Here is a 23,714-nt window from a genome sequence, read left to right as displayed (position 1 = left end):
CCTCTGGAATAAGATCCTTGAGATGAGCATCTTATGCGATGCTAAATTAAAATGCTTTAATGCTCAATGGATAATCCATACTTATACAATTCCCTCTGCCAGTTTATAATGAAGTCTAACTCATACAGGACTTGCCATGTTGGAGTAGGATTTGATTGCTTGGCAAACTGCACGGCTCAGGTTGAATTTGAAATATAGTAAACCTCCTGAGAGAGGCTGGGGTTGGGTTAAATGCGGAAGACACATTTCAGTTGAATACATTCAGTTGTACAACTGACTAGGTATCCCCCTTCCCCTTTCCCTTTCTCTTTCTGTGGCTGTGTCCCAAATTGCTTTTGACCAGAGCCCAATAGCCTCTGGTGATGAGTAGTGCACTATGTAGGGAATAAGGTGCCATTTGGGACTCATSAGTGTTTGTTACCCCACTGCTCTGAGGACTCAGGATGATGCATAGACTCTGACACTTTAACAGATGAACAGATTGAAGGTGCTCCAAGGACTCTGCTGTTCAATATAACTAGGAGAGGGATGGGATGGGGTGTGTGGAGGGGGAAGGGGGGTCTTGGTGTTAGTGACTGTTTATGTGGGATTGCACTGCCTGGTTGTGTACACTGAGTGTACAAAACATTAGGAACACCTGCTCTTTCCATGTGTCATAGCTCTCCTGTGAAGATCTGACGGATCAGGTTACAGTGGGTCCGCTCTACAGCGCCCTCTTTCTCCCGCAGAGGTGCAGAGGTGGGGGGGGGGGTTGGATTGGAATGTGACTGTGGAACACAGAGAGACACTTGGACATCAAAAGGTTGAATCATTTAACAGTATTTCTTTATTCCAAGCAGTTGGGGTGGTCCGTGGACACTTAAGAAACAGTCATGTTGAGTTTGTTTCATTTGGTGACCTCATGAAGGACAGGAGACACACTACTATTTCTTTGTCTGTATACACTTCTCAATGATGGGGTTTGCATCTGAATGTTGTATAAAATAAATGATTATYCATAAGAATACTTTTGGAAAGATGACAATGTGATCTTAGTCTTCTAAATGAGAATTGTTTTTCATAGTAACTTYTGATCAGTCAGTGGCCCCGCCCCCGTGAGGACAGACATTACACGGTGTCATGGAACGCCCCCTTATCAACTACTCCTGTGTAAAACCACCCATGACACATTTGACATTAGACCAGAAAACATGGAACCTGTCGCTACATGTTGAAATGGTTGGCAACTCTACCAAAGGACAAGAACAGAGAACGTGGAGATCATTCCCACGTTGAAGTGGCTAAAAAATCTACAAACAAAGAGCAATTATTCWGGCTGCAGCAGTTTAAGTACTTTAGTCTGGTAAACGCAACCAGTCAAATGATCGAATGGTACTCTGACGTATCCATTATAACAAGCTACAACTACGAAAGACTTTGATCTCTGGTGGACAAACCAGAGACTTTATGTCGACTGACTATCCAGCAGACAGACCGGCGATCGCAGAGAGGGACAACAAAGGCATACACTCGTAAATATGTCAATTGAAATGTATTTTCGAATGAGCGGTTGTTCATGTTCAAAGTATTAATATTTCCATGAGTGTAGTTATCAACTCTGAATTTCCCACTCTTGAGCTGTCCCCACCCCTTTCCTTTGTCTACCAAGCCGTCATATCGGTTTTGTCAACTAGGGACTTTTCCTTGTGTCATGTTAGTAACCAATGTATGACCTTCTGTGTGTGTGTTCATGTAATTTTGTGATTGATTCGTTAGTTAGTTAGTAAATAATTAAGCCAATTTGTATATCGCTGATTCATGATTTATGATGCTAGGGTTCGTGACAATAAGGAATGAGTCTGATGAGGTAATAATACATTAATAGAAGACTGTAATCGATAAGATAATAAAGTATCTTAAGAGTTATAGTCGGGAAACTGCAACTCTATAAACAACATTTTACCATGGTGCCCTGACTTCCTAGTTAATTTCTATTCCGTGATTAGTTTAAAAGACTGTCATCTGATGAAGTTGTTTCTTGGTTAGTGACTAATTATATCTCTATTTGGTCGGTTTTGTGATAGCTACCTATGCGGTAGAAACATGGTGAAAATATGCGGTTGAGTCTTTGGCTATTGTGGTTAGCTAATAGAAATACATATTGTGTTTTCGCTGTAAAACATTTTAAAAATCGGAAAWGATGGCTGGATTCACAAGATGTTTATCTTTCATTTGCTGTATTGGACTTGTGATTTCATGATATTTATATGCTATTATTTACTTGTGGCGCTATGCTAGGCTATGCTAGTCAGCTTTTACTGATGAGGATGCTCCCGGATCCGGGATGGGTGTTAAGTAGAGGTTAATCGCGGAATAATTACACATATAGAATTGATTTGATAATATAACAGTCCTAACATTAAATGACAGCAAACGTTACGACACATGACATAGACTGACCAGGTGAATCCAGGTGAAAGCTATGATCCTGTCACGTATACTCTCTCTCCGACTCTCTAGGTCACCATGCTCCCGCTCCTCAGGCGGATCGACAGGTTCCCACGCCTCAGCAGAGGGGACCGGCCCGCTCCTGATCTCCGGGATCGTCATTTTGGTCGGCGTCCTGTGGCTGGAGCCGCGCGTCGGGGAGGGGGTACTGTCACGTGTGCTCTCTCTCTGGCCTCTAGGTCACCAGGCTGCTTATTATTGCGCACACCTGTCACGCACATCAGCACATAATGACAATCACCTGGATTCCATCACCTCCTTGATTACTTGCCCTATTTATGTCACTCCCTTTGGTTCCCTCCCCAGGCATTATTGTTTCTGTATCTGTTTCAAGTCGGTGCGCTGTTTGTGTTTCTTGTTTTGTTCATGTTCGTTTATTTATTAAATGTATTCCCTCCCTGAACTTGCTTCCCAACTCCCAGCGCACTCGTTACAGATCCCTTATTGATGTCACTTGTTAAATCCACTTCAATCAATGTCGATGAAGGGGCAGAGACGGGTTAAAGAAGGATTTTTAAGCCTTGAGACATGGATTGTGTACGTGTCACATTCAGAGGGTGAATTGGTATTACAAAATACTGAAGTGCCTGTGAACGGGGTATGGTAGTATGTGCCAGCCGCAGCAGTTTGASTGTGTCAAGAAATGCCACGCTGCTGGGTTTTTCACGCTCAACAGTTTCCCGTGTGTATTAATAATGGTCCACCACCCAAAGGACATCCAGCTAACTTGACACAACTGTAGAAAGCATTGGAGTCAATATGGGCCAGCATCCCTGAGGAAGGCTTTTGACACCTTGTAGTCCATGAATGAATCGAGGCTGTTTTGAGGGCAAAAGGGGGTGCGACTCAATATTAGGAAGGTGTTCCTAATGTTTTGTACATTCAGTGTACTGTATGTGCTGTTTACCATTATGTTCCTGCATGTTTTAATGTTTCTATAACTATCTATTTACAAACATATTAGGGGAAGTGTGTGTGTGTGTGTGCAGTTTTCTTCTTTGTATGTGAAAGTGTCAGTACAGCCTCAAAAGCCACAGTGTCCTCATGAAGTGTGTGTGTTTGCATAGCAGGGCTCCAAGCAGCATGTCTGTGTGAGTGTGTACCCCCAGATCTGTGTCCTTCACTCCCAGGCCCCGGCCGTTCTCACTTTGATTTCTTAAGTGCTTTGTTTTATTAGGCACTCTGGATGCATTTGATATGTGTGTGCGTGTGTGTGTGCGTGCGCCAGGGCACGGGCCTGGATCACTCTTTAGTCTCTCGCACACCGCAGGGCCTATAGGGTAGTAGTGCACTATGTAGGAGTAGGGTGCCATTTGGGATGCAGTCTATGTCTTCTCTGTGCCATTTGAGTCTATTTAGAAAGTGAATTGAATTGAAGACATTTTCCATTTCAAATGAAGATGTTATGCAGGTCATGAATTTTTTTGCCTAAATATTGAGTGATTTAAAAAAAAAATTWKATCTTTATTTAACTAYCCAAGTCAGTTAAGAAAAAAATCTTATTTACAATGACGGCCTACCCRGGCCAAACCCAGACGACGCTGGGCCAATTGTGCGCCACCCTATGGGACTACCTATCACGGCAGGATGTGATACAGCCTGGATTCGAACCAGGGACTGTAGTGACACCTCTTGCACTTAATTGCAGTGCCTTAGAACTCTYCGCCACTCGGGAGCCCCAATTGATCATTAGAGCAGTTATCTGATCCAAAACAATAGATCTCAATAGTTATTGTTAAATTCAAAATCAAAGATCAGCCTCACTGCACAGCTAACACTCCATATCGCTTCCTCTGAAGCGATACGTAGCAAGGAATCAAAGTGGCATGTCAAGGTGGCATGTCACTATGGGATAATAATGATGACTGAACCCTGTGAATTTGTAATCTGAATTTCGTGGCCGAACATTGAGATTGGTGGTTGCATGTAAGATTCGCAAATATAATTTGGCAAGCTTGTATCATGATGTGTGAAAAATGTKAATCAAATCAAGTCAAATCAAGTTTATTTTATATAGCCCTTCGTACATCAGCTAATATCTCGAAGTGCTGTACAAAAACCCAGCCTAAAACCCCAAACAGCAAGCAATGCAGGTGTAGAAGCACGGTGGCTAGGAAAAACTCCCTAGAAAGACCAAAACCTAGGAAGAAACCTAGAGAGGAACCAGGCTATGAGGGGTGGCCAGTCCTCTTCTGGCTGTGCCGGGTGGAGATTATAACAGAACATGGCCAAGATGTTCAAATGTTCATAAATGACCAGCATGGTCAAATAATAATCAGGAGTTATTGATTATTATTTGCGACCGCAGGCAGAGCAACGGTCGCAAACTTGTAACTTGACATTTGAATACATTCAATAAGATAAGCAAGCGTAACTTATTTTCAGAATTATAACAAGTCCATTTACAACTATGACTATTCTGCTGTGAATCAAAAATACAGTTGGAGATGTTGAATCTGAGCAAGCTCTGAGTTCTTTCACTGTTGTCACGTTATCAAGAGATCCATAAGCTTGTAGAAAGTTTTGTAAGAKAGAGGTTTGCAAGTACAAAACGTGGTTTGAGCCAGTGTTAATGTTGTCAACAATAACTATGACGAGAAATACTCTTCAACAATCTATTTTTCCTGACTAAAACTATGATGATAACGAGACGAGATGCCCTGGGGGAAAAAACAATAATTATTACAAATTACTACACTGAACAAATATATAAACACAACATATAAAGTGTTGATACCATGTTTCATGAGCTGAAATAAACAAATCCATAATAGGTGCACCTTGTGCTGCGGACAATCAAAAGTCCCTTTAAAATGTGCAGTTATGTCACACAACACAATGCCACAGATGTCTCAAGTTTTGAGGGAGTGTGCAATTGGCATGCTGACTGCAGGAATGTTCACCAGAGCTGTTTCCAGAGAATTTAATMTTAGTTTCTCTACCAACGATGTTTCAGAGAATGTGCCAGTACATCCAACCGGCCTCACAAGCACAGACCAGGTGAACCACGCCAGCCCTGGACCTCCGCATCCAGCTTCTTCATCTGCGGGATCGTCTGAGGGGGGATTGGGGAGGGGAGGGGGGGGTCCTGACGAGTATTTCTGTCTGTAATAAATCCATTTTGTGGGAAAAACTCTGATTGGCTGGGCCTGCCTCCCCAGTGGGTGGGCCTGGCTGCCAAGTGGGTGGGCCTATGGGCTCCTGAGTGGTGCAGCGGTCTAAGGCACTGCATCTCAATGCAAGAGGCGTAACTACAGTCCCTGGTTCAAATCCTGGCTGTATCACATCCGGCTGTGATTGGGAGTCGGCCCGGTGTAGGCCATCATTGTAAATACAAATTTGTTCTTAACTGACTTGCCTAGTTAAATCAAATAAATAAAAAATGCTCTCCCAGGGCCACCCATGGCTGCACTCCTGCCCAGTCATGTGAAATCCATAGATTAGGGCCTAATTTATTTATTTCAATTAACTGATTTCCTTATATTAACTGTAACTCAGTAACATCTTTGAAATTGTTACATGTTGCGTTTTATATTTTTGTTCAGTAAATGTATTTTAGTCAACGAAAATGTGAGATGAGAATTCCCCTAGAGWCTAATGGACATTTAATTTGACATGAAGCTGCTTTTCATCTCTTTAGTCTTATCATAAACATGCATGGAGAATATTTCATGCAATCCTCTCATTGGCAGAATTTACATCTTTCAGTTGGGATTTTGTTGGCGGATCGCATCCAACTTTTAAGTGCATACAGCGCCACCTACTGTACTGGAGTGTGAGGCCATTCACGGCCGACCTACATTATATTCTTAGATGATACAACACTGGGAAAAAGGAAAAGAAAAAGGACCCTATCACCTATTAGCCCTCTCTTTAGACCCACCACCCATTCCACTATTTAACCSTACCTAGTCCTACTCCAGACCAACGGTCTGAGAGGCCATATCACCACCACTCAACAGCCCCTGCAGCTGTTCTACAGTAACTCCTCACAATCCCAAGTCCTTCTCTGCCACTGCCACCACAACCTCTATCTGCTGTGACTTTCCATCCATTTCTGCAGTACAGAACCGTGGCTATAAATGCTAAAAATCCCACCTTACTGAAGCACATATTCTTTCCATCACTCTCTCTTGATCTCTGCCTACTCACAGACATCCTCTCAGGATCCCTCACCCTGTATCCATCTTCCTCTACCACTCTCTTCACTGCTTCGGCATATGACACTTTCTGTGTTGCTCTAACCCTGGCAACCTCAATCTGCCTTTCTCTCACCGGACACCTCTGATCTCCAGCTCCTTATTCACCCCCACCCCCACCCCTAACACACATAACCTTCTCCACTGATATCACACATTCCTTTGTCTCATGCCCTCCTGCACACTTCTCACATCTAGGCATCTCCCTCCTACACACTGGTGCAGTATGCCCATAACCTTGACACCTAAAACACCGTAATATTTTCGGAACATAAGCTCTCCTGGGATAACTGACACTTCCTACCTTGACCTTATCTGGTAACGATTCTGCATCAAAACTCAGCATGACAGATAATGTCTTCTCCGTTTCCCCACTGCATCTACATCTCATCAAGAGGCGGGGTTTACAGACACAGMGAATCTTCCATTTCAACAGCTCCTCCTCAACACTTAATGCCACCCCCGTTATCACTCCTTTCAACGGCGCCCTGCTCCGGAGAGCAAAGCATGTCACAATTCTTGTCCCTAATCTCGTAATACGGAGCACCCTCTCCCTCTGTGTGTAAGAAACAGAATAAATCACGAGTCCACTCCGAGTTACCTTCACCAACTCAACAATCTCCAACCTCTCCTCCACCCAACCTGAGACCACATGTGGATCAACCAAACAGCAAGGATCCATTCTCTGAACTAACTCTCTGTCAGAGAGACTGATGAGAGGGTTTGGCAGGAGGCCCTGGGCCAATGGGAGGTCAGGGGTCAGAGGGAGTGTGAGCAAAGTTACAGACATTCAGATACAACTTGAACCCCAGAGTAAGGCTACCTTCCAACCAAAATGCTTCAAACGCATGCCATTGAGTTGTTGCGTCTTATAAGCATCCATTTGTCTGATTTGGAAGGCACCCTTATAGTCCTCAATAATCATCCATGTAAACGTTAACTCTCTTGCTTCCTCTCTTTCAAGTGCATTCAGTACCTCTATCCATCTCTCTATAGGTGTTACAGAGAGAATACTCCAAGGACCTCCAGAGCCTTCTGACCAACAACCTGCGATCTCTCCAGACCTCGGAGATGTAAGCTCCTAGCTGGTGGTATTCACTTCACGCATGGTTGTCTCTGTGTGAATGCATACCTTGTATCATCCAGGGCCACTGATTGGATTGGATTTACTGTACTCACTCAAACTCATGCTATCTCCTCCCTCTAAAAGTGTCCCAGACAAACTAACATATGTCCATCCCCCTGTCCCCAGGTGAGTCTGTTGGGCCATGGAACTCTAGAGCAGCACATAAAACAACTGCCACACTGTTGTCAGCTATCGGCAGACAGTTCCCTGAGGAAGAATGCAACTAGGCTTTTCAATGGTCAAATTTGGGGGAGGACCACCAAATGAAATCAAGTTTTGTTAAGTTGTGTTACAAAACAATACTTCTTTCATAGCCTGTTTTTATTCAAATGTTTTACTAGCTACTATGGTAACTTAAACATCAAACAACATGCAGACTTTCTCCATCAAGAGAACYCTTAGTGCTTATGATTTTCTTAAAAGTCTAAAATCAACACAAGTCTCGTGTCCAGGGTGAATACATGTTTATGTTTACAAGACATCACACAGGTGTGCCAACTAAAATATATATCCCAGACGAGACTGAAGAATATGACAAATAGACCAGTGAATATAATAAGTTAGCTGTTGCATCCGTAGCAGTATTACATAAAATACATGTTGAAATGTTAAATGGCTACGAGTCAGAGATAAGGAGCCTCTGGCTATAATGTTGGGTAAGGCACCACTGAAGGCCCCAGAATTCAGTCAGGCAGCTGGAAGCAGATGTGTGTTACCATCCAGGACCATGTCACAGCATGCAGAGGCCTGACGGGGAGATGACAATAAATGCATTATGCACCTTTCATCACCAAAACCATTTACTGCACATGATGCTGAACAATCCAACCATTTTGTTAGTGTCATTGATATAAATGGGCRGTTCACATCAATATCCAGTTCGTAAGCATTGACTGTAATACCTCTGGGGTTCTGCGGTTGTCTGGCAGCATGCTGCTTTCTAGTGATCTTACTCCCTCTCCACCTGAAATGCAATAACGACAAAAACATGAATAACAATAAGCCRAGTCAGTCAGTAATTTGGCTAACTAGGCTAATTAAATACTCATGTAACTGTTCACAAGCCTATTCAGCCAAATTATATCAAAACAATACAGCCTATTTGCAGGAGGGTAGGATGCTGAGAGTGGGTGAAAGCGTGCTTTGGTGATGACACTTCCTTTATGATATAAAATACATTTTACCAAGACAAAAATGATTSTTCATGTTCTGAATTGTTCAGTGGGGTCTTTCTCTAACATTCCGTGAACATTATCCCAAAATTCTAGATGTTGTAACCTTATACAGCATAMAATAAGCACGAAGCGATGCAGCTTTCTTGCTGAAACTTTTTAGGATTTAACATTTTGTGGTTGTCGTCTTGTCTCTGTGGGTCGAAAATAGAAAAATTAGCATGTAAAAGGATTTGGGGGAAAAAAGATGACAAGTTCAATAGTAAGCCTGTCAGGTTGCCTTCATTTTTGTACAGCATCCAGCCTAGTTGACGTAATGCTATTTTCCAGATTTTTGACCACTTTGTTTCTCTGGCCTCCATGGATTTTGTCACCATAATTTTTATGGTGAAAAAATGTTTTGAATAAAGCTGTAACGTAACAACATGAGGAAAAAGTCAAGGGGTCTGAATACTTTACAAATGCACTCTATTAACCTTTCTGGCGCAGGCGTTCCGCTAGCGACCCACCTCYACAACATCCGGTGAAATTGCAGAGCGCGAAATTCAAATTTCAGAAATAGAAATATTTAACATTCATGAAAATACCAGTGTCATACATCAAAATAAATCTTAACTTCTTGTTAATCCAGCCGCTGTGTCAGATTTCAAAAAGGCTTTARGGTGAAAGCACYCCATGCGATTATCTGAGGACAACGCCCCGCATACAAAAGCATGAAGAACATTTTTCAACCAGGCAGGTGCGCCACGAAAGTCAGAAATAGCGATATAATAAACGCCTTACCTTTGAAGATCTTCTTCTGTTGGCACTCCAAAAGGTCCCAGCTACATCACAAATMGTRCTTTTATTCGATAAATTCCTTCRTTATATCCCCAAAAACTCAGTTTAGCTGYKGCGCTTCATTCAATAATCCAACGGTTTCCCTCCTTCAAAATGCATACAAAATMAATCCCAAAKGTTACCAATAAACTTCTCCAAACAAGTCAGACAARGTTTATAATCAAACCTCAGGTACCCTAATGCGTAAATAAACGATKAAATTTAAGACAGAGAATCGTTATTGTCTTTACCGGAGATAAACAACAAAGAATGCGCTCTCATCCACGCGCATGAAAACACTACAGCCAAAATGGGAGCCACTTAGAAAAACTACAAATTCTAGCTCATTTTCCCAAAAACAAGCCTGAAACTCTTTCTAAAGACTGTTGACATCTAGTGGAAGCCCTAGGAACTGCAATCTGGGAGGATTTCYCCTCATAATAAACATGACAGCCATTGGAAAGTAGTGGTAGGCTGAAATTATTATTTTTTGGGATGYTTTGTCCTCAGGGTTTCGCCTGCCATATCAGTTATGTTATACTCACAGACATTATTTTAACAGTTTTAGAAACTTTAGAGTGTTTTCTATCCAAATCTACCAATATGGATATGCAATAGGATATGCATATCCTAGCTTCTGGGCCTGAGTAACAGGCAGTTTACAGGCACGCTTTCCATCCGGATGTCAAAATACTGCCCCCTAGCCCAAAYAGGTTTTAAAAAGACGATTACTTTCAAGTATATAGTTTTATTCTAGTACTTCAGGCCAAGGATTAACATTAAAACCTCMTAAGGATCGGCCCCTTTTTTTCAATTTTCGCCTAAAATGACATACCCAAATCTAACTGCCTGTAGCTCAGAACCTGAAGCAAGGATATGCATATTCTTGGTACCATTTGAAAGGAAACACTATGAAGTTTGTGGAAATGTGAAAGGAATGTAGGAGAATATAACACATTAGATCTGGTAAAATATATTGTTTTGTATTTTTTGGGTCAGAGGGAATGCAAGAGAAAGGCCATAATGTATTATTCCAGCCCAGTTGCAATTTAGATTTTGGCCAATAGATGGCAGKAGTGTATGTGCAAKGTTTTAGACTGATCCAATGAATCATTGCATTTCTGTTAAAAATGTTGTATCAAGACTGCCCAAATGTGCTTAATTTGTTTATTAATAACTTTTCATGTTCAAAACAGTGAACTCTCCTCAAACAATAGCATGGTATTCTTTCACTGTAAAAGCTACTGTAAATTGGACAATGCAGTTAGATTAACAAGAATTTAAGCTTTCTGCCAATATCAGACATGTCTATATCCTGGTACATTTTATTGTTACTTACAACCTCATGCTAATCGCATTAGCCTATGTTAGCTCACCCTTCCCGCAGGGGACCCACCAATCCTGAAGAAGTTTTAATGACCTTACTTTGTAAAAATGACTTATTTTCTCCTCTTCAAGCTACTTCCTGAGATTTGATTGATTGAACAATCCAGCCAATGGTTGCAACAATTCGGCTGTGGTTTTGGCTGAACTAGGGATTCTTCCCAGTGAACTATTCACTATACTATACTATACTCATTCCTCGATATAAAAAAGGGCATAAACTGGATCATGGAAACTATCGGCCGTGTCTCAATCCTGTGTATTTTATCAAAGGTCATGGAAAAGATCATGTTCGAGCAGATTGACAGTTATATTTCCTAACACAACAACCTACACAGTGCATTTTTTAAAMTGTAAWTACTTCGCTACTATGGCCTATMTATTGCCTTACCTCCTCACGCCATTTGCACACACTGTATATAGACTTTTTTTCTATTGTGTTATTGACTGTACGTTTGTTTATTCCATGTGTAACTCTGTGTTGTTGTTTGTGTCGCACTGCTTTGCTTTATCTTGGCCAGGTCGCTGTTGTAAATGAGAACTTGTTCAAATCAAATCAAATTTTATTTGTCACATACACATGGTTAGCAGATGTTAATGTGAGTGTAGCGAAATGCTTGTGCTTCTAGTTCCGACAATTGCAGTAATAACCAACGAGTAATCTAACCTAACAATCTTCACAACTACTACCTTATACACACAAGTTGTAAAGGAAAAGCAATATGTACATAAAGATATATGAATGATGTTGGTACAAACGGCATTACATTACTCATACAGTAGTATGGTATTGAGTAATCTAGTATATACATATGAGAATGAGTAACTTACGGTATTAAACATAAAAGTGCATAGTTTAAAGTGGCTGGTATACATGTATTACATAAAATGGTAAGATGCAGTAGATGATATAGAGTACAGTATATATAGTACAGTATATACATATACATTATATTAAGTGGCATTGTTTAAAGTGGCTAGTGATACATTTTTGAACAATTTCCATCAATTCCATTATTAAAGTGAGCTGGAGTTGAGTCAGTATGTGCAGCAGCCACTCGATGTTAGTGGTGGCTGTTTAACAGTCTGATGGCTGTTAGAAGCTGTTTTTCAGTCTCTCGGTCCCTGCTTTGATGCACCTGGTACTGACCCGCCTCTGGATGATAGCGGGGTGAACAGGCAGTGGCTCGGGTGGTTGTTGTCCTTGATTATCTTTATGGCCTTCCTGTGACATCGGGTGGTGTTGGTGTCCTGGAGGGCAGGTAGTTTGCCCCCAGTGATGCGTTGTGCAGACCTCACTACCCTCTGGAGAGCCTTACGGTTGTGGGCGGAGCAGTTGCCGTACCAGGCGGTGATACAGCCCGACAGGATGCTCTCGATTGTGCATCTGTAGTCGTTTGTGAGTGCTTTTGGTGACAAGCCGAATTTCTTCAGCCTCCTGAGGTTGAAGAGGCGCTGCTGTGCCTTCTTCACAATGCTGTCTGTGTGGTTGGACCAATTCAGTTTGTCCGTGATGTGTACGCCGAGGAACTTAAAACTTACTACCCTCTCCACTACTGTCCCGTCGTTGTGGATAGGGGGGTGCTCCCTCTGCTGTTTCCTGAAGTCCACAATCATCTCCTTTGTTTTGTTGACGTTGAGTGTGAGGTTTTTTCCCGACACCACACTCCGAGGGTCCTGTAGGCCGTCTCGTCGTTGTTGGTAATTAAGCCTGTCGTCCGCAAACCTGATGATTGAGTTGGAGGCGTGCATGGCCACGCAGTCGTGGGTGAACAGGGAGTACAGGAGAGGGCTCAGAACGCACCCTTGTGGGGCCCCAGTGTTGAGGATCAGTGGGGTGGAGATGTTGTTACCTACTCTCACCACCTGGGGGCGGCCCGTCAGGAAGTCCAGTACCCAGTTGCACAGGGTGGGGTCGAGACCCAGGGTCTCGAGCTTGATGACGAGTTTGGAGGGTACTATGGTGTTAAATGCTGAGCTGTAGTCGATGAATAGCTTTCTCACATAGGTATTCCTCTTGTCCAGATGGGTTAGGGCAGTGTGCAGTGTGGTTGCGATTGCGTCGTCTGTGGATCTATTGGGGCGGTAAGCAAATTGGAGTGAGTCTAGGGTGTCAGGTAGGGTGGATGTGATATGGTCCTTGACTAGTCTCTCAAAGCACTTCATGATGACGGAAGTGAGTGCTACGGGGCGGTAGTCGTTTAGCTCAGTTACCTTAGCTTTCTTGGGAACAGGAACAATGGTGGCACTCTTGAAGCATGTGGGAACTGCAGACTGGGAAAAGGATTGATTGAATATGTCCGTAAACACACCAGCCAGCTGGTCTGCGCATGCTCTGGGCCTGCAGCCTTGCGAGGGTTAACACTTTTAAATGTTTTACTCACGTCGGCTGCAGTGAAGGAGAGTCAGGTTTTGGTAGCGGGCCGTGTCAGTGGCACTGTATTGTCCTCAAAGCGAGCAAAGAAGTTATTTATTCTGTCTGGGAGCAAGACATCCTGGTCCGCAACGGGGCTGGTTTTCTTTTTGTAATCCGTGACTGGCCTACCTGGTTAAATAAAGATMATTTTCTTTTTTTAAACAGTACATTCGGTATGRATTCAGACCCCTTTATTTACCACCTTATTCTAAAATGGATTCAATTAGTTTTTCTCCTCTTCAATCTACAKACAATACCCCATACTGATAAAGCTAAAACAGGTTCTTAGAKATTTTTGCAAATTTATTACAAATAAAAAACTGATACCACACCAGTATTTGGGGAGTTTCATCCATTATTTTCAAGCTCTGTCAGGTTGGATGGGGAGCGTCTCTGCACAGCCATTTTCAGGTCTCTTCAGAGATGTTCGATTGGGTTCAAGTCCGGGWTTTGGCTGGGCCACTCAAGGACATTCACTCCTGCGTTGTCTTGGCTGTGTGCTTAGGGTCGTTGTCCAGTCTGAGGTCATGTGATCTCTGGAGCAGGTTTACATCAAGGATCGCTCCTGTCTCTTATACACATCTAGATGTGTATAAGAGACAGGTCGTTGTCCAGTCTGAGGTCATGTGATCTCTGGAGCAGGTTTTCATCAAGGATCTAACTGTACTTTGCTCCGTTCATCTTTCCCTCGATCCTGACTAGTCTCCCGCTGAAAGACATCCCCAAAGCATGATGCGGCCACCACCATGCTTCACCATAGAGATGGTGACAGGTTTCCTCTAGACGTGACGCTTGGCATTCAGGCCAAAGAGTTCCATCTTAGTTTCATCAGACCAGAGAATCTTCTTTCTCATGGTGTGAGAGTCTTTAGGTGCCTTTTGGCAAAATACAAGCGGGCTGTCATGTGCTTTTTACTGAGGAGTGGCTTCCGTCTGGCCACTCTACCATAAAGACCTGATTGGTGSAGTGCTGCAGAGATGGTTGTCCTTCTGGAAGGTTCTCCCATCTCTACAAAGGAACTCTGGAGCTCTGTCAGAGTGACCATCGGGTTCTTGGTCACCTCCTTGATCAAGGCCATTCTCCCCCGATTGCTCAGTTTGACCGGGTGGCCAGCTCTAGGAAGAGTCTTGAGGGTTCCAAACTTCTTCAATTTGGAAGGCCACTGTGTTCTTGGGGACCTTCAATGATGCAGAAATGTTTTGGTACCCTTCCCCAGATCTGTGTCTCGATACAATCCTGTCTCGAAGCTCTACGGACAATTCCTTCGACCTCATGGCTTGGTTTTTTTCTCTGACAAGGACTGTCAACCATGGGACCTTACATAGACAGGTGTGTGCCTTTCCAAATCATGTCCAATCAATTGAATTTACCACAGATGGACTCCAATCAAGTTGTAGACATATCTCAAGGATGATCAATGGAAACAGGAAGCACATGATCTCGATTTCGAGTCTCATAGCAATTGGTCTGAATACTTATGTAAACATGGTATTTGTTTTTTTAATGTTTTATCAATTTGCAAACATTTCTAAAAACCTTTTTTGCTTTGTCATTATGGTGTATTGTCTGTAGATTGATGAGGATTTTTTTTATTTAATCCATTTCATTATAAGGCTGTAACGTAATAAAATGTGAAAAAGGTCAAGGGGTCTGAATACTTTCTGAATGCACTGAATGAGTTCCAATGTGGCTTTAGGAAATCCCATTCCACCGACACTTGCCTACTATTACTAACTGACCACATTAGGAAGAAAGTATATGGAGGGATTTTGGTATGGTTACGTTAGATCTCCAAAAGGCGTTTGATACAGTGGATCTTGTGATTCTGTTAACCAAACTAAGAGCCATGGGCTTTAACAACTTAGTCATGAAATGGGTTAGCTTTTTCTGCAYGAAAGAAAACAGATGGTGGATGTGTCTCACTGTCTCAACCCAAAACCTTGAACTGTGGGGTACCCCAAGAGAGTGTGCTGGGTCCACTTTTCTTTCTGTTGTATATAAATTATCTGAAATATGCCTGTACATATGACKTTTTCCTCTTTGCAGATTATTCTACACTGTGGTTGTCCCACAAAAACAAACACATGGTTGAGAAAGCCCTCAGTGCAGAGCTTTTGAATGTCAGTAAATGGCACTCCACTTTGGAAAAACTGCCCATCTTGTATGGGTCCAAAGTCAAACTTAGGAAATCGCCTGGCCTTAAGTTGGTAGTAGGTGACACAGTAGACTTAGCTAATTAGCTAACTTCCACATTTCCACAATGGTGACATTGCCACTTTGACATGCATGCTCTTRCTGGTACAATAGTGCCACTAAGATAATTCAAAACAAGCTGCAGACATCTCAGAACAAATTAGTCAGYATTATTATTGAACTTCCAGCACGTATGCATCTTAAGAATTTGTTCTTAACTGACTTTCCCAGTTAAWTAAAAGTTCAATAAAAAATATAAAAAATATAAAATAAAAAGGATCTTGACCATTCCCACTACCAAAGCCTCAGATATTTTGAAGTGGAATAGAGAGTCTCTCAGCTTAAATGATGTCTTGTAAATACGATTGCCCACAGTATGGTCCCCAAGTACCTAAGTAACTACTTTAACTAGGTCAGGGATAACCATAACTATTTCACTAGAAGAAGTGAAACTGACGTTTTTCCTTTCAGATTTAAGAGTGGTATGGGGGAAAGAAACCTTTGTACTCAGCTGCCATTCTTTGGAATAGTAATCCAAAGAACTTGAAATTCATAACCTCCATGGTCGGTTTCAAGTTCTCACTGGAAAAAAATGCTAAATAGTAGTGTCTCAAAAGTGAACCTTAAGATTCCGGTACGTGGGTGAGAAGAAAATGCCCGGGATAGTCCATGGTTTGACTTTTGGTGTCTATTGTGTATTTTATTGTGATTGTCWTTTATATATTAGGGATTGATTGTTGTATACATTAGGGGTAAATGAGGCAAGGGTGATGTACCTGTCCAGTGTTGTTTATTATGGAAATAGTATTGTACGATTGACAAATTTTATGAAACCAATTATGTCTGTCATTGTTTTTAGCCAATACAATTGCTGCCTAACCTTGCTGCTTTTGAGCTTTATTGTTTTATCCTTGATGATTTTCTTCAATTATATGTAGCGCTCTTATGTATGTACTCTATTTAAAAATTGTCTAATAAATTAAATCAAACAATTCTGACTACCTACAGTAGCTTTCACCTTTCCAGTCATGGCAGATTGTTGATGGAAGAGGGGAAGGAAAGGGGAAGGAAGGGGAGGAAAGGAAAGGAAAGGAAGGGGAAGAAAGGAAAGGAAAGGAAGGGGAAGAAAGGAAAGGAAAGTAAGGGGAAGAAAGCAAAGAAAGGAAAMGCAGGGAAGGAGAGGGAGTTTTTCAATAAACCAACCTCCACGGATACTATTTTTTCCATTTTAAGTCAAATGTGGTGCTGCCTTTTGGTTTTCCATGAAAAAAGAGAAACCATATTTGGATTTATCCAGAAAAGTTAAAAATACATCAAACAAACAAATACATCTCTGTAGGCCTGTCTCCCACAACACCTCCATGCTCTTGTTCTCTGGTTATCTGGAAACCAACAGTGCTATGAAAACGCTTGGCAGGATAGTGTGTGGCGGCRGTTAAAATGCTATCTTCTTTTTCCTAGCTGGGCCTCCTGTTTTCCTGCATCCGTCTGGCACCATTACCCACTGAGCAACTAATGAGTCTTACAGATGTGTATTATTTGCATCAAAAGGCATGGCAGCATATTCAGCAGCGGAGACGCGCCAACGCCCAGGAAGAAGCAGTTACAGGTATGGCCTGTTGATCTGCCAACCGAAAGAGAGAGGGAGGCAGGGATGGAAGGAGGAAGGGAGATTATACCGTTCTCATTCTCGGGGCCACATGCCCGAACGTCTGCGAATCCAATCATTTTAGTGAGCGAGTGTAAACAGTACGTGTACAGGTTTGTGTCTTCCCCCCACCCGCCCTCTCGCTCTCCTCCCTGTGTCTCACTTTTCCTCCTTCCTTTCTCTTTCCCCCTTCCTTTTCTGTCTGTCTGTCTGTCTGTCTGTCTGTCTGTCTGTCGATCTGTCTTTGTCTGTCTGTCGGCTGTCTGTTCTGTCGTGTCTGTCTGTCAGTGTCTGCATGTCCTGTCTGCTTCTGTCGTGTCTGTCTGTCCCCTCTCTCTCTCTGTCGTCTCTGTCTCCCTGTCTCCCTGCTGGTTTCTCTCTCCTCTTCTTCTTGTCTTTCTCTCTGGCGTCTCCTCTGCTCTCTCGTGTCATCTGTGTCATGTCCAGCCGACTGTTTCAGGAGCGGATTAGGATTGCGCCATAATGAACCTGCCGAAATCCTCAAACCTTATTATCCCAACCACCAACAGGCAGGGAATTAGGAGCTGCAAACGGACTGACCTGAAATCCCTCTGGGATATATATGAGCTAGAGTTAAATCACAACAGCAGCTCAGAATAGAAGAGATTAAACAGACCAGACTGGACAGGCGGACTGTCTTTGCATTTGTCCCATAAGAAGAGAGGAAAACACTCCACCTAGTGGCCCCTTGCAGAAATTGAGCCACCATGATGCCTGGCACTTTTCTTAGTGTGTGTGCGGGGGGAGGCCTGCGCCTCTGTTTGTGTCTGTGTGTTTGTGTATACTTCTGTGTGTTTCTCCGTGTGTTTAGCTCTGTGTACGTGTGTTTCTTCATCCTTTGTGTGTGAAAGTGGTCATTCAGTGCCAAGGCTTGCCGTATGGTTGTATACCCACGAGGCAGAGCCTAGCTCCAGTTGGACAGGGTGGCTGTAACTCCAGCGCTGCTTGTCATTTTAAGTGAGATTGGGCCCTGTTGGATTTTGCACTGTTTTGGAGAACTGGCCAGGATCCACTCCAGGTTTTTTGTCACCTGGTTTTGGAGAGCTCAGAGGTTAACACTGCACTTGCAGATGCTTATAGTTTTAGTTTTCCTATGTATCTTGTTTTAAAAAAGGCCTTTTTGGCTAATTACCTAACAATTTCACAGGCTGGTAAATGATAAACTTCATTAAGAATATTTTGGAAGAGTGTGGAAAGSCGACACAGCCAACACCTGGTCTTGTAGTGATTGCATTTTGAAGTGCACAATGTTAAAATGAGTGACACATATACCAGTTGTGCCATGAAAGTTGATTTAGTTAGCGGAATGGCTACCATCTGCAGGTGATGAAATTCTGTTTCAAATTATGTAAAAAAGTAACTTTTTTACGAATTGCTTTCAGATCCTGGGGAGAGTTAGCCCAATACTTACTTACCCCAGCTCCATGGGTGGCTAGATAATGTAACCAAATGTATACAACACACTGKGATGCTTGGCAACCCTCGCCATGGCGATGGGAAGGTAATTTAGAGCTCTAACAGGTATGACAGAGCAAGCAGGAGGGTATGTTTATGGGAGTGTGTGTTTACGAGCYTGTGTTTACGTGTGTTTTTCTAAGTGTGTTCATGCTGCCGTGTGTGTGCGTGTGTGTGTGTGGTGTAAGTGTGAGGAAAGGGAGGTTAAGATAGGTGAGGCGACAGATATAGTCCCTACTCGCTGCAAAGAGTGAACCAGGGGGAGGGGAGTGGTTTTCACAAACATTAGGATTTGTATAGATCACCAATTACCTGTAGAAACCATTTCACGTCTCCATTTCCAGATCACCTCTCTAGATCTCTATCTATCCACATTCCCACATTTCCCATTCCATCTGCCCTCCATCCCCACCGCAATTCCGTGAGTCATCGCCCACTCCGTGACCGCCTCTCCTCCTCTCCTGGAAGGGATTGGGCTGTTGGGCCGACCAAGCCAGGAATTAGTCCCTGTGCTGTGTGGAGGAGGCCTCGCCCGGGGCTGATAGTGCCATCCAACTGAACGCCCTTCCCTCTGCACTGAATCCATCTACCGTTTCCTCCGCCCCATGATTTCACCCACCATCTATTTTATTTTTCGTATTCTTATTTTCAATTTTGCGGCTGGGGAAAGGTCAGGATTAGTTATCGACAGGCTGTGTCTAAGCCCAGACGTGGAATCACAGACGTAGTCCTGGGTCCCCGAAACCTATTTTCCTCAGTCCCCGCGGTGGCCTAATCTGTGTTGTGTGTGTGTGTGTSTSTCTCTCTCACTCTCTCTCTCTACTTTTCTCTGTGTCTATATCGCTCACCTCTCACTACTGCTGTGTCCCTGCCAGTTCGGTCCTAATGCCTTTACATCCGCTAATAAGGCAAACGTGTTTGAAAGGTGAAAAGCCATCAAATTAATTGAAAAAAAGTAATCTAATTTCTTACCAGTTGAGGTAGAAWTTCATGGATCTTTTCATCCCTTGGTCCATAAACAATCCTCTTTTTCTCCCTCCTAACCTCTCTCTATCCCTATATCTCCCTGTATCCTCCACCACAGTCAGTGGTGATTCTCAGTGTGAGGTGTCGCTGTCTCAGAATCCCAGACCTGTGAAATGATGATAGAGGAGCACAAGCCCCTTACCCATCCARCTCTACCCTTCCCTCTTCCCATCCCCCTCTCCCACCGATGCAAAAGAGGATGCCAGTAGGGTCGGTCTGACGGTGACGGACGCCTGGGGCTGGACAGACGGGGCCGGAGCCCCCTAAACTCATTCCATCCTCTGCCCTAAACCCTCCACCCTGGCCAGGTTAAAAGAGAGAGAGAGAGGGAGGGGTGGGATGGGATGGGAGTAGAAGAGAGGAAAAGAATGGAGAGAGGGYGAGAGAGAGAGAGCGATGGAAATAAAGAGAGAGACAGCATGATGAAGTGGCTTTGTGATCTTATCTTCTGTGGTCATCCCAACAGCCTCAAACGAACATGTATAATACAATGAGGATTCAAGCTGTCTCATAGAACGAATTAGAAAATAACTTCTCACTTGGCCTGTTGTAATCTTRAGTTCTGTTTTATTTGGTCCAGTTTTTGTGTGTGTGTGTTTTGTTATTACGTTATGAAAGATGTATCAGATTTGASGTGATACAGATCCTGCAGTAGAGAAAAAACTGTCGAGAGATGACCTCCACATTTTTACTAGGCTTTCTCCTTTGTCAATGAAAAACAGTTGAATGTAGAAAAAGTGAAATCAAACATGCACAAACGTTTCAAGTCTTCTATTCCCAAATTCCTTTTCATTGTCCGGCCTTATGGTTATCTCTACCATCCCTTTCTCGCTCACATCTTCAAAATACATAACCTGGTGTATTGTTAWAGAAATAAATTAAACCAATGAATTATTAGCACTAATAGTCCTCATGACCCTAGCAGAGCCTTATGAAGACAGATTTTTGCCTTACGGAAGGCAATCAAGAAGAGAACTTATCATAACAGAAATTAAGAGCAAGCCCCATTCGTTATTCCAAGACCCAAGGGTACATTTCCATATAAAGTAATGGCGCAGTGTATTATTCAACTAACTATTACAGACTTATATGATTTATAATGTGCTGTGTGTTRTTTCCTCTTAACACTCTACGTAGACAGTAGAGCGGTATAGAGAGCTTCTCGGATTGGGGGTGGATTCAGGCCAAGTAGATCTAACCATCCAAACCCTGTCGAAAGGGGACATGGGAGCAATGGTTGACCCATAGTGAGTTAGGTTACAATGTGTGCTTTGGGGGGCACTTGCAGAGAAAGGTTCATCTGGGGTGTGCACGTAGCTGCTTGTCTGTGAAAAAACATTTGAGGTTGCACCGTTCCAACAACAAAAAACTATTTAGACAGGTGGGCCCAATTGGTGGCAGGTAGCCTAGCGGTTAGAGCATTGGGCCAGTAACCAAAAGGTCCCTGGTTTGAATACCCGAGCCGACAAGGTGAAAATCTTTCTGTACCATTGAYCAAGGTACTTAACCCTAATTTACTATAGGGGTGCCATGCTACTATGACTCACCCTGTAAAACGATGCATTTCACTGCACCTATCCGGTGAATGTTACTATATATACAGTGGGGAGAACAAGTACTTGATACACTGCCGATTTTGCAGGTTTTCCTACTTACAAAGCATGTAGAGGTCTGTACTTTTTTATCATAGGTACACTTCAACTGTGAGAGACGGAATCTAAAACAAAAATCCAGAAAATCACATTGTATGATTTTTAAGTAATTAATTTGCATTTTATTTAAACCTGCAAAATCGGCAGTGTATCAAATACTTGTTCTCCCCACTGTATATATATATATWTTTTTTCTATTATATATTTTTTATGGACCAGCCCGTCTGGAATTTGTTCGAACTGTGCTATGATCAGTCCGTTTCTGCCTAAGTACTTCTGCAGGGGTTGGTTCATTCAAAATCCTTTATTTATCCTTTAGTCTGTTACCATTTGCCCATTTTGGCTGCGAGAACACTCAGTCAGATGATATAGGTAAGAGTGGTTGTGGTGGTGTAAAGCTGCAGAGGGCGGATGCTCTGTATGCGGAAATGTCACCATCGCAAAAGTCCCCCAGCCGGAAATGGAAAGAAGGGGGAGTAAGAAAGCCAAAAGGCCATTAAAAGCCATGATCATTCATTTCCCCTCCCTCTCCTAATCCATCTCTCTGGGAGAATGGGCTGTCCTTTAACACCCAAGGCTAGCAATCTATCCCCTATCCTGTCTCCATGAATTAGAATGAACCAAACCTAGCCAGACTGAAAGAGACAGTGAGAGACTCTCTCTCCCTTTCTCTCACTCTCTCTCTCTCCTRTTCCTTTCTCTATACCTCTATCTATGTCTCTCACACTCTCTCACTCTCTCGCTCTATTCAAAAGTGTCTGTATGAATAGCAATACGTATTTAGATCATATTCAGGGTAGGAGAAAGTGCAACAAGACTTTGTCGATGGCAATTTGTTCCTCTGTGAGCCGAGGTGTACATTGTGGTGTGTGCTTATTCCAGGAAGTTGTCTGATTGTACTTGGTATTTGTAAGGATCTAGTTCTCTTCACTTGCTAAGGGAGACAACCGACTCATTTCTCAGAATACATTAAAATTTTCTCTCAAACTTTTTGCCTCCGCTTTGTTTGGTTAGAAAAGGGATTACACAATAAAAGGTGTCGGCTCAGTTATCAGGGTGTATTTGTAGAAAACTGGAGTGGAATGAAGATTGAATTGGCTGTGTTATTTGAGCAAGTCAAGGCATCTCCTTATTGGCTTATGTAACAGAGATGGATTGATGAGTAATCTTGCCTCTGATCTGAAAACAAACTTTTAGCTGAGCGGGCCGAAGCAATCTTGTGGGAAACTGGAGACCTGGGTTCGAATTCCAGACTGCATTTTTTGTGGGGGTATTTTGGAGGTCTGAGATTGAAGGATATGGGAGTCGCCTGGAGCATGTAGCCCCTCATTCTCCGCCTGGCTAGTCATGAACAGCCCGAGAATAAAAGAGACGCTTTAAACCAAGGTTCATTCCCCCATCATCTGAGATCTCCAAGGTTAGTTCCATCATTGCACTGTTGTCAGAAGACAAAAACTCTGCCTCCTCCTTGCGTTGCCGTGAGAACGACTTCAGCTAATCTCTCACCACAAAGTTCCACTAAACATCGAGTGAATATTTATAGGCTATTAATAACATATATATAAACCGCTTGTGTCACAGAGCAGACGGGCAAGATGTCGGGAATTATAGCCGAACATTAATATCTAGGCACACCGGAACTCAGACAGTCGGGCCTGGTATTCCCAAAGGTAGATGGATGGGCAGGAGCACCGTCGGAATCATGTGCCAGGTTGGGAAATGGTGCCAGGAATACGCAGACGGAGAGGTCCGTGATCCGGAGGTTCCATCCGAATCCAGGAACATAATTGGTATAATCGCCTGATGAATTTCGGCCATTTAGCTTTTTTTATCTGCAAGCTTCAGCAATTTATTTTCTAGGTGTTGTAAAGCACCTCGGTTCGCGGCACGTCTTTATCGTCGAGTGGGAGAGGACCTCGCCAAATGTTAAATATGTACAATTGCCAGAGTAATTAGAATAATAGGGTCTAAATGAGCGCTGGGGCAGGGGTGAAACCCAAAATCCCTCATCCTTTGAGGGAGTTCCGGACGAAACGCATTATCTGTTTAAAGTCTTCTTCAAATCCAAGTTCTCTCTTTCTCTCTCTCTCTGCCTCTCCTTCTGCCTTGCTCTCTCT

The 23,714-nt window shown here is 43.0% G+C and overlaps 1 pseudogene; it reads right to left on the bottom strand.

Moving 5' to 3' along the window:
* Window positions 1–5,470: 5,470 nt before the first annotated feature.
* LOC111980765 (cytosolic beta-glucosidase-like) overlaps window positions 5,471–23,714 on the bottom strand; it is a 59,681-nt pseudogene continuing 41,437 nt past the window's right edge.

The sequence above is a fragment of the Salvelinus sp. IW2-2015 genome, linkage group LG3 (genome assembly GCF_002910315.2).
Source record: "Salvelinus sp. IW2-2015 linkage group LG3, ASM291031v2, whole genome shotgun sequence".
NCBI lineage: Eukaryota > Metazoa > Chordata > Actinopteri > Salmoniformes > Salmonidae > Salvelinus > Salvelinus sp. IW2-2015.
The sequence above is the reverse complement of the archived record's forward strand: the minus strand, read 5'-3'. Positions and strand labels throughout refer to the sequence as shown.